The following is a 10721-nucleotide window of genomic DNA, read 5'->3' as shown; positions in this document are numbered from 1 at the left end:
TTTTCATTTTTTATGGTTCAAAAGATAATTTATTCAGTTTGTATTCTAAATCTTCTAGCAACTTTTTTTTAAATGGTATCTGTTGAGCTCTTACTATGTGTCAAGCACTGTTCTAAGAACTGGAGTATGTTAGGCTGAATACAGTCCTTGTCCCACATGGGGCTTGCAGTCTAAGTAGGAGAGAGACTATGTATAGAATCCTTATTTTGCAGTTGAGGAAACCGAGGCACAGATAAGTGAAGTGACTTACCCAAGGTCACACAGCAGGAAAGTGGAGGAGGTGGGATTAAATCCAGATCTGCTAGCTCCCAGGCTCCTGCTTTATCTCCAAAGGCCACAAGGCCTCCCTTATACACCAAAGAGATTAGTGCCATTGTTTTCTGAGCACTGTACTTTTATTTGCTTCTTGCAACCATGTAGAATCATCAATCAGCTCAGTTTTAGCATTCATAATTTTCATCACAGAAGACCATTTTATTTATTTAAGTAATTAATGTTTTATCAAGCATGTCTTTGGGAAAGGAGTTGGTAGGCCATTAAATCATGCTATGCTGAGTGACTGGATTTTTAATAAGGAGTCAAAGCTGAAGTTAAACCATCTTGATTCGTGACAAACTTTATAACATAAAGCCCTCTAAACATGGGAACTGATATTTACAGCATTTTAGGTTGAATCTTCCTTAAGAAATTGAACCCAGTGATACAAGGGGCAGTCAGAGGAGAACTTGTTTTCTAACCCTACAGGACCTTTTCCAAACAATGATGTTTTCAGAACCATTTTAGAAACTGTGTGGGCCTTTCACATTACAGAGGAAGAGAGGATGTTGGGAAGAGATGAACTTGCATTGTTGTATAAACCATTTCCAAGGTGCAGATTAGTACCATAGGTCAGGGGGCCTGTGGTCATTGATCATGCTCATTGATCATATGTTAATGATTTATCCAAACAGGGGAGGGGATTTGGAAACAATCCCAGGTTTCATTCATTTAACAGGTCATTTTTACAGGGAATACACTTTCACTGAAAGATAATTTTAAGATGCTGCTCTAGTGGATAACATTCAAGGGAAAAGACGCGGCTCTTTGATTTCCTTCCGTGGAGACAACATCTTTATGTAAAAGCTTTCGAAGGTTATTCTGCCCTATTCTGAGGAATGCTGTCAGTATCACTAAATCATCTTTTGTTTATTTCATTCAATAGATTTTTCTTCAACTATCGTAACCATGTAGATCACCTTTTTATCCAATGTGTGAAATAGTGTAATTGTCTTGGTTAGAGAAAAACATCTTGAAGGTAAACCTGTATCTTCAGGGCATTGATAATCAAAAAGCTTTCTGGATTAGAGAAGTTATTACAGCCAAATTTGAATAAACCAAAGAGAGGAATGGTTCAGACTATGTGAAACGTGCAGATAAATGTAAACCCTCACTCTTGGCACTGGCTTCTACTTCTTCCCAAACTGTCTTCCCCCCCCACAAGCCCTTTCCCATATCTTCCCTCTGGCCTGGAATAATAATAATAATGATGGCATTTGTTAAGCACTTACTATGTGCAAAGCACTGTTCTAAGCTCTGGGGGGATACAAGCTGATCAGGTTGTCCCATGTGGGGCTCACAATCTTAATCCCCATTTTACAGATGAGGCAACTGAGGCTCAGAGAAGTGAAGTGACTTGCCCAAGGTCACACAGCAGACATGTGGCAGAGGTGGGATTAGAACCCATGACCTCTGACTCCCAAGCCTGAGCTCTTTCCACTGAGCCACGCTGCTTCTCAGGAGATGGAAGGAGATGGTACACCATCTCCTTCAATTTATAAAAGATCACCACTCTCCACACCTTCGAAGCCTTAAGGCCACATCCCCAAGAGGTGTTTTTTATTAAATGGTTTTTAGGCACGTATTATATGCCAGGCTCTGTACTAGATGCCGGGGTAGATGCAAGCCAGTCAGGTTGGGCACAGTCCAAGTCCCACATGGGGCTCACAGTCTTAATTCCCATTTTACAGATGAAGTCAATGAGGCAGAGAGGAGTTAGGTGACTTGCCCAAGGTGACATACTGTCTCCCAGTCTGTGTTTGCTGCTAGGCCACTCGACTTCTTGCAAGCAGTGTGCTCTTCCCCAATTGAGCCCTTTTCCCCAATTTCCTTTCCCTTCTGTGATACCCTCCAAAAGGCCTTCCTTGACTAGACCCTCTCCATTTCCTATACCTCCCTTCTGGGTCAACCTGATTAGCTTATTCACCCCTCGTCTTAGCCTAAGTGCTTGGTACAGTGCTCCGCACACAATAAGCAATCAATAAATATGATTGACTGACTTGGTATTCAGCCCCACAGCACTTAGGTACATATCTGTAATTTATATTAATGTCTGTTCCCCTTTTCTGGACTGTAAGCTTGTTGTGGGCAGGGAACATAGCTACCAGCAATAGTGTATTCTCCCAAGCATTTAGTACAGTGCTCTGCGCCCAGTTAATGCTCAATAAATACCGTCGATTCCCAATCTGTTTGAAAGTGTTCCACAACAGTGTGGCGACTTCCATTTCTACATGGTGGACTTTAGTGGGGGATGTCGAGAAACAGCGTGGCCTAGGTGATGGAACCCAGGTGATGGGAGTCAGAGGGCCTGGGTTCTAATCTTGGCTCCTCTTTCCTGCTGTGTGACCTTGGACAAGTCACTTTACTTCTCTGTGCCTTCAAATCCCTCATCTGCAAAATAAGGAATCAATATCTGTGCTCCTTCCTGGTTAAACTGTGAGCTTCATGTGTGACCTGCTGATCTTGTATCTACTCCAGGGCTTAGTACAGTGCTTGCACATAGTAAGTGCTTAACAAAAAGCATTATTATTATGCAAAGCTAAACTTGTTTCATGCAGCAGTATGGTCCTTCCACTGTCCGCTTTCCCTTTAAAAGTTGCTAACCAAGCGGCCCGATCACCCTATTTGCCTCTTTCTTGTCTTCCCTCACCCATCTCCCCTGCATTATTACTGCCCAATATCGAAATGACCAAAAAGAAGGCAGAGGGAAGGAGAATGAGGGATCATAAATCATCAGCAAAAAAACAATCCAGCACTGGTAAATCTTTCACCAACCTGACGGCTCTCTCATTATCTCTAGTGACTTTTCTATGAATTTATCAGGGTAACATTTTGTATGAGACCTAGCTCTCTGGAATATTTCTCTTTTTAAATGAATTTTACAGCTTGCAAATGGTTCACTGCTGACAGGTCTGAAGACGTCAATCCACTATTCATTAGGGATATGAGAACTATATGATTTGGGGGGATTTTGTAGAAGCCTGGAAGCTATTTTTCAAACATTTGTAATTCTGTAATGCCTATAATGTAACTGACAAGCCATGTTCCCTTTTTAATTACATGTGCACTTGAAAAGAAATGAAAGAAAACAAGCTAATAATCCTACAAACATCATTTTCTATCTCAGTGGGAATTTGTAATAAGAAAACAATTTAGAAAGCTGGGAAAGGATCTTTTGTAGTACTCATGTTTTCTCTTGGGAGTTAAAACATCTAAGACCTTAATGTTGTTCTGGCCTGGACACCTAAGTACAACTACTATGAATATTGCTTTTCAGAGTTTAAAATGGAGTACAATTGCCTCATAAAGCCACTGGTCTCTCCCCCCCCCCCCCCCCCCCCCCCCCGAAAGAAGTGGAAATAGATCTTATTATTTCTAAGTTGCCAACATGGAAAATTTATTTCTATTTTTTCATAGCTTTTCCTCATATATTGGTGTAGATAAAAGGCCATCACATTCATTTATTTAATCATCTTCTAGTTCTCCAGCTAACATTGAAATATTGAAAGTTGAAAGCAGAGCAGTGTAGCCTAGAGGAAAGAGCATGAGCCTGGGAGACAGAGGACCTGGGTTCTAATCCTGCCTCCCACCTTCCTGTTTTTTTGGGGGGCAAGTCATTAACTTCTGTGGGCCTTTATTTCACACAGGCCATAGAGCAGACAAGTGGAGGAACGGGAATTGGAACCCAGGTCCTTCTGGCTCCCAAGCTCATTCTGTATCCGCTGGGTCATAGTATTTGATGCATAGTAAATGCTTAACAAATGCTATTAAAAAATACACAGTTGTCAAACGGCTTGAGATTTTGCTTCACTGAGACCTGAAGTCCGTTGTTGGGTAGGGATTTTCTCTATTTGTTGCCGAATTGTACTTTCCAAGCACTTAATACAGTGATCTGCACACAGTAAGTGCTCAATAAATACAATTGAATGAATCATTTAAAACAGAACTGAGAGAAGAAACGCTTCACATTTCAGTTCACCGCAGAGCGATGGCTTACGTTTCCTGCTTATATTCAGTCTTCTGTCAGTCCCTGCCAATCGATCATTTTTGAGTGCTTACTGTGTGTAGAGTACTATACTAAGCATTTGCGAGAGTACGATACAAAAATACAGCAGAGTTGGCTTCACATTCTCTGCCCACTGGCTAGAGATAAACTTACAATCTAGAGCAGTAAAGGTGTGATGTAGTGATCTGACATCGTTCCAAAATCTTATTGTTCGTTATCATGTCCTGTCACTAAGTTTTTCATCTAAGAGGTGTTGGAGGAACTGGTCTAGTAGCTAAATGTAGTAGTTTATTTTGGTCCAGGTCTCAGTAATGAAGCATGTTGAATATTTTAATTGACCTTTGCCTTTGTTTTGATCTTAGTACAGTGCTAAGTGCTTAATTCAGTGGTCTCCACACAGTTAACACTCAACAAATTTGACTAACATAAATCTTGATGCTATGGTGAGATTCGATTCTAGCCATCTATGTTTTTTTTTTAAATCTTCTGTATTTTTGTGTCACTGGACAATTAAAACAGTTCTAATCAACCCACTGGCAAAGGTGTCCTGAACATGAAGTGCTGAATTGATTGAGAGGTAAGAGAAGAAGGTGGGAGAAAGTGGCTGTTCTATTGTTGTACTTTCCCAAGCTCTTAGTACAGTGCTCGGCACAAACTAAGCACTCTGTAAGTATGAATGATTGAGTGTAGGGGCTGAAATGGAGAGAGAGATGATAGATCAGAGATTGGGAAGTGAGGGACAGATGGGAGATGGATGTGGGAGAGAGGATTTGGTGAGAGTGGAGAAGTTGCAGATAGAAGTCTGGGGACTGAAGAAGAAACAGCCCAGGTTCTTTTTGGTTAGATGGACAGTGGAGAGAACAAAAGCCACATGTAGACTAAGATATTTCAAAGTTTTGACTATAAAAAAATGACAGCACTGTCCCAATTATGTTGCCCCACACAGAACTCAATCTATTTGATTTTATGGTATTTAAGAGCTTATTCCTTGCCAGTCAAATAAGCACTGGGGTAGATACAAGCCAATCAGGTTGGACACAGACCATATCCCACATGGGGCTCATAGTAGTAAGCCCCCACCTTACAGATAAGGTACCTGAGGCACAGAGAAGTGAAGGGACTTGCCCAGGGTCACACAGCAGACTTGTATTAGAGCTGGGATTAGAATCCAGGTAGTCTTGAATCTGAGGCCCGTTATCTATCCATTAGACCACACTGCTTCTAACTCCTGCCCAGTAGGAAAAGACAATGTTCTCTGTCTAGGATGAAAGGGGATTTTGTGTTCTTTTTTTTCTTTTTCCTTTTATGGCACCTGGCACTGAACATTTTCAGAAGTTTGAGTTTGGAGGAGCAGTTAAAATATATTCTTTAAAGTTTATCATTGAGTGTTTTTACGAAGGAAATTGCTTCTAGCCCTAATTCCACATTTATTGACCACATTCATGCCACTGAAAATCAAATGGATTTTATGAATTCTACCCCCCGACAAACCTGATGGCAGATTTGTTCCTTGAAACAAATGCTGCTACTTATTAACATTTTGGTATCTCCCCTATACCTTCCTGGTTAACCTTCACTTTAAAGGTCAGTGAGAGCTACCTTTTGAAAATTCTGAGGGTTTACGACCTCCATATATATTTTAGTGATCTACAGAGATTTGCAAATCAAATGACCGAATGAGCATCAGAACCTCCTCTCTTTAAAAACAATCTGTTTCAATACCCATAATTAACATCCTTATGGCCTAAATCAGTTCCTCTCATTTTTCACAACAGGTGAATTAAAAACCTGCTTTGCATATTAATACAATGCCTCATTCAGTGTCCTGCTGCCAAAGGAGACAAATGCCGATAACAGAAATACAAATTGCTATTCTAAGTTCATCCTCTCCATGTTTTCATACCATTGTGTATCCAAGGGCATACTGATAGTTTGCCAAACAGAAATCCATGAGGACCAGAGATAAAATCTTACTGATATTTTTTTTTCCTTGGGTACTAGTTTACTCTGGGAAGCAGTGTGGCTTAGTGGAAAGAGGAGGGGCCTGGGAGCCAGAGGACCTGAATTGTAATTGTGTCACATCTGCTGTGTGACATTGGACAAGTCACTTAACTTCTCTGTGCCTCAGTTTCCTTGTCTGTAAATTGGGGATTCCTTCCTGTGTAGACTGTGAACCTCATGTGGGACCTGATGGTGTTTTATTTACCCCAGTGCTTAGAACAGTGGAAGATGAGGCGTTCAGTTAAAGGCATATTGAGTTTAGGGGATTGATGGGATATCCATAAAGGGATGCCCTGGAAACAGGAGGAAATATGGGATTGCAGAGGAGGAGAGAGATAGCAAGATAGTGAGCCAAATGTACAGAGATGAAAGTTCAAGTCATGGAAATGGAGATCTGCAAGCAAGAGAGTATTTTGTTTCTCCCTTCTCTTAAACTTACTACTGTGTACTGCACCCCAAAATGGAAGAGGCCATAGGCTTCCTATCTAACTGTGGTGTCCTGTCTTGTCTTGTGCCATCGAGGTGTCTTTGACCCATAGCAACGCCATGGACACATCTCTCCCAAACCGCCCCACTCCATTTGCAATCGTTCTGGTAGTGTATCCATATAATTTTCTCGGTAAAAATATGGAAGTGGTTTACCACTGCCGCCTTCCACGCATAAACTCAAGTCTCTGCACTTGACTCTCTCCCATGTCGCTGCTGCCCAGCATGGGTGAGTTTTGAGTTGTAGCAGATTGCTTTCCACTCTCTAGCCACTGACCAAGCTAGGAATGGAATGGATATGCCTCTGCCTGGCCCTCCCTCCCGTAGTTGAGACTAGTCGAGTATTGGGAACTCTCCAGGTGTGACCCTGAGAGGGGTAACTGTGGTGGTGTAGTATCACTCTTTTTTTCTTACTCATTTTTTAATGCTTTACTGCTTTTTTATGGTACTTGTCAAACGCTTACAATGCATCAAACACTGTTCTAAACGCTGGGATAGGTGCAGATCAATTAGGTCAGACACGGTCCCTATCACACAAGGGCTGCTCAGTCTAATAGGAGGGAGAACACTTCTGTCTTGTACGTCTGTCAGAAACACCTTATCTGTCCTTATCCAGTCAATTAATCATATTTATTGAGTGCTTACTGTGTACACAGCACTGTACTGAGTGCTTAAGTCCCTTGAGTATTTGGGATCTTTCCTGAATTGTTCTTGTCCCTTTCCCCCAGGGTTCTGTACTCAGCAGGCAATCAATCAATGGTACTTATTGAATTCTACCTTTGTGCAGACTACTGTACTAGGTACATAGAGTGCCACAGAGTTTTTGTAGACACAATTGCTGTCTTCACGGAGCTTACATTCTAGCGGCAGTCAGACATTAATTGAAGCAACCAAGTCTGGCATGTACATACAACATGTGGAACTAGAGTGAAAACCTAAGTGCATGGATGAGGCACTAGGGAGGGGGAAAAACGGGTGGGGAGAAGAGAGTTTAGTCTCGGGAAGGCCTCTTGGAGGGGATATAGGCTCAGTAAAGACTTGCCAGATAGAAAGCATTAATAAATATTCTGGTTGCCGCTACTATTGACACTCCAACTCTCCATCAGAGAGGTTAATGGGATTTTTTTTATCTCAGTTGAGGACCACAGCCAATTTGTTGAAAAAGACTCTTCTGGACATTCAACATCTGTACTGGTTTCTCTCCATGCAGATCATTTTTTCACCTAGACTTATCATTGTAACAACAAAAGCCACAGTGAAGTGCCAAGCACTGTACAAAGCCCTGAGAAAAATAAAATAAGGCCAGCTCAAACACAGTTCCTGTTGCAAATGAGACTCATAATCCAAGGGGAAGGAAGAACAGACCTTATCCCCATTTTACAGATAAGGTATCTGAAGCACAGAGAAGCTAGTGACTTGCCCAAGAGCAGACCATTAGCAAAGTCTAAATTAGAACTCAGGTCCTTATCTGAAATCCCTTCTTCATCCATAGCTTTAGAATGTCACCATTTTACATTCTTTTCACTTGGAAATGGTGACATCCACTTTAAAGTTTGGTTTCACTAAAATTATTCCTCAGGAATATTTCTCAAAGATGATTCCTTTTCTTTTCGCGAACACTATGATGTACCAGCAAAGGATACCGAGTAATTAAAATTTAGCAACAGTAGATTGACCATGTCTTTCTCAGGAAGATTAGGTGCCAAATTCAGGCAAATAGTGCCTCTAGTAATGCTGATGCCATAAACATCACTTCATTTGCAAGTTCTTATCCTTCTTTACACTTGACACAAAGGTAGAAAATGTGAATTTGCCGTGTTGATCTACCTAGCTGGGTCAGACTCTTCCCGAAGTTTCAGTAAGAAGTCACTTGGAAAATAAGGAAAGATGGATGGTCTTGTAATCAGTTAAAGATTATCAGAAAACTTGACTGTAATTTACTAAATTGAAGGTTTAGTACAGTGTGAACATTTTATATAAGTAGTAAATCAGAAAATGCTTCACTAACTGGTGATCTTTAAAGAATATTACAGTTGTTTCAAATATGTGGCCCTTACCTGGAGTTTATATTGTTATTATTACTATTATTATTGTATTTAGGTGCTTATTATGTGTCAACCACTGTTCTAAGCCTGGGGTAATAATAATAACGGTATTTATTAAGTGATTACTTTGTGCCAAGCACCGTTCTAAGTACTGGGGTGGATACAAGCAAATCAGGGGCAACACAGTCCCTGTCCCCCGTGGGGCTCACAGTTTCCCCATTTTACGGATGCGGTAACTGAGGCCCAGAGAAGTAAATTGACTTGCCCAAGGTCACACAACAGCCAAGTGGCAGATCTGGGATTAGAACCCATGACCTTCTGCCTCCCACAAATTAATCGGGTGAGACATAATCTCTGTCTCACACGGAGCTCACAGCCTGTATTCAATTTCCAGGACTAGCTGGAAGCTTTTACCAACCTCTTTAAAGAATGTACCTCAATTCACAGTTTTAGCAGAAAAGGTAATTCTCCCAAATTGAGAATTAGTGAACACACCTCATCTAGCGAAGAATAGAATGTAATTTGAATTGGAAATCTGTGGGGCAGGGACCTTTCCTAATTCTACATGCAATTCAATGCTCGGCACAGTTACTGCTCACTGCATACTTAAATAGTAATTTGTATTACCATACTTTGTGAGCGCCTTTGCTAAACATGGATATTAGAAGATTCTAACCTCTCCCCGTTACCATTTCCATATGGTTTTAATTATGGCTTTGTCATTATGGTTCCTAAGGTGCTGTTAAAGAGGAAAACATTTGGTAGAGGTTGGTCTGAAAGAAGGATGAACATGGGAAGGGCAACCAGGACTTTGAGATATCAGTGGCGTGGATTAGATTTGTACTTACATCTGAATTCCCTAAGGTCCGCAGCCAAATCTGGGACAGCAAAATTACTTCTGGAAAGAAAGAATGGAGGCATTTAATCAGGTTCATCTGTTATTGCAAGGACACATCGTGCCTTCCTCCAGCCTTTCTCAGCTCCAACAGAGAGGGCCCCAACCCATTTCCTCTGAGTTCTAGAGCTCAGACACCTCACCCAACAAAGTTTAAATTGACTGGTTTCAACAGTCTCACTTGGCATTGTCCATCTTAAGAATTTCTTGGAAGCTCAGATCTTGCTTCTGTGCATGTTCTATTTATTATCTCTCTCTTTATCACACGCAAACACACAAGAGACCTTCCCAGACTGAGCCCCCTTTTTCATTCATTCAATCGTATTTATTGAGTGCTCACTGTGTGCAGAGCACTGTACTAAGCGCTTGAAGTACAAGTTGGCAACATATAGAGATGGTCCCTACCCAACAATGGGCTCACAGTCTAGAAACACGGGAGAGTTTTCCTCTCTTCCTCCCCATCCCCCCTGCCCTACTTCCTTCCCCTCCCCATAGCACCTGTATGTATGTATATATGTTTGTATGAATTTATTACTCTATTTTATTTGTGCATATTTATTCTATTTAGTTAATATGTTTTGTTTTGTTCTCTGTCTCCCCCTTCTAGAATGTGAGCCCACTGTTGGGTAGGGACCGTCTCTATATGTTGCCAACTTGTACTTCTCAAGCGCTTAGTACAGTGCTCTGCACACAGTAAGCACTCAATAAATACGATTGAATGAATGAAAAAATGAATGAATTTATTACTCTATTTTACTTGTACATATTTACTGTTCTATTTATTTTGTTAATAATGTGCATCTAGCTTTAATTCTATTTGTCCTGACGACTTGACACCTGTCCACATGCTTTGTTTTGTTGTCTGTCTACCCCTTCTAGACTGTGGACCTGCTGTTGGGTAGGGACCATCTCTAAATGTCGCCAACTTGTACTTCCCAAGCGCTTAGTACAGAGCTCTGCACACAGTAAGTAT

At 41.1% G+C, this 10721-nt stretch overlaps 1 non-coding gene across 1 annotated transcript; it reads right to left on the bottom strand.

Moving 5' to 3' along the window:
- Window positions 1-7047: 7047 nt before the first annotated feature.
- LOC119937912 lies at window positions 7048-7185 on the bottom strand. The gene has a single exon (XR_005454283.1). It is a non-coding gene; the product is annotated as a small nucleolar RNA SNORA7 (small nucleolar RNA).
- Between the last annotated feature and the right edge of the window lie 3536 nt (window positions 7186-10721).

Source organism: Tachyglossus aculeatus, chromosome 15, assembly GCF_015852505.1.
Source record: "Tachyglossus aculeatus isolate mTacAcu1 chromosome 15, mTacAcu1.pri, whole genome shotgun sequence".
Lineage (NCBI taxonomy): Eukaryota > Metazoa > Chordata > Mammalia > Monotremata > Tachyglossidae > Tachyglossus > Tachyglossus aculeatus.
The sequence above is the reverse complement of the archived record's forward strand: the minus strand, read 5'-3'. Positions and strand labels throughout refer to the sequence as shown.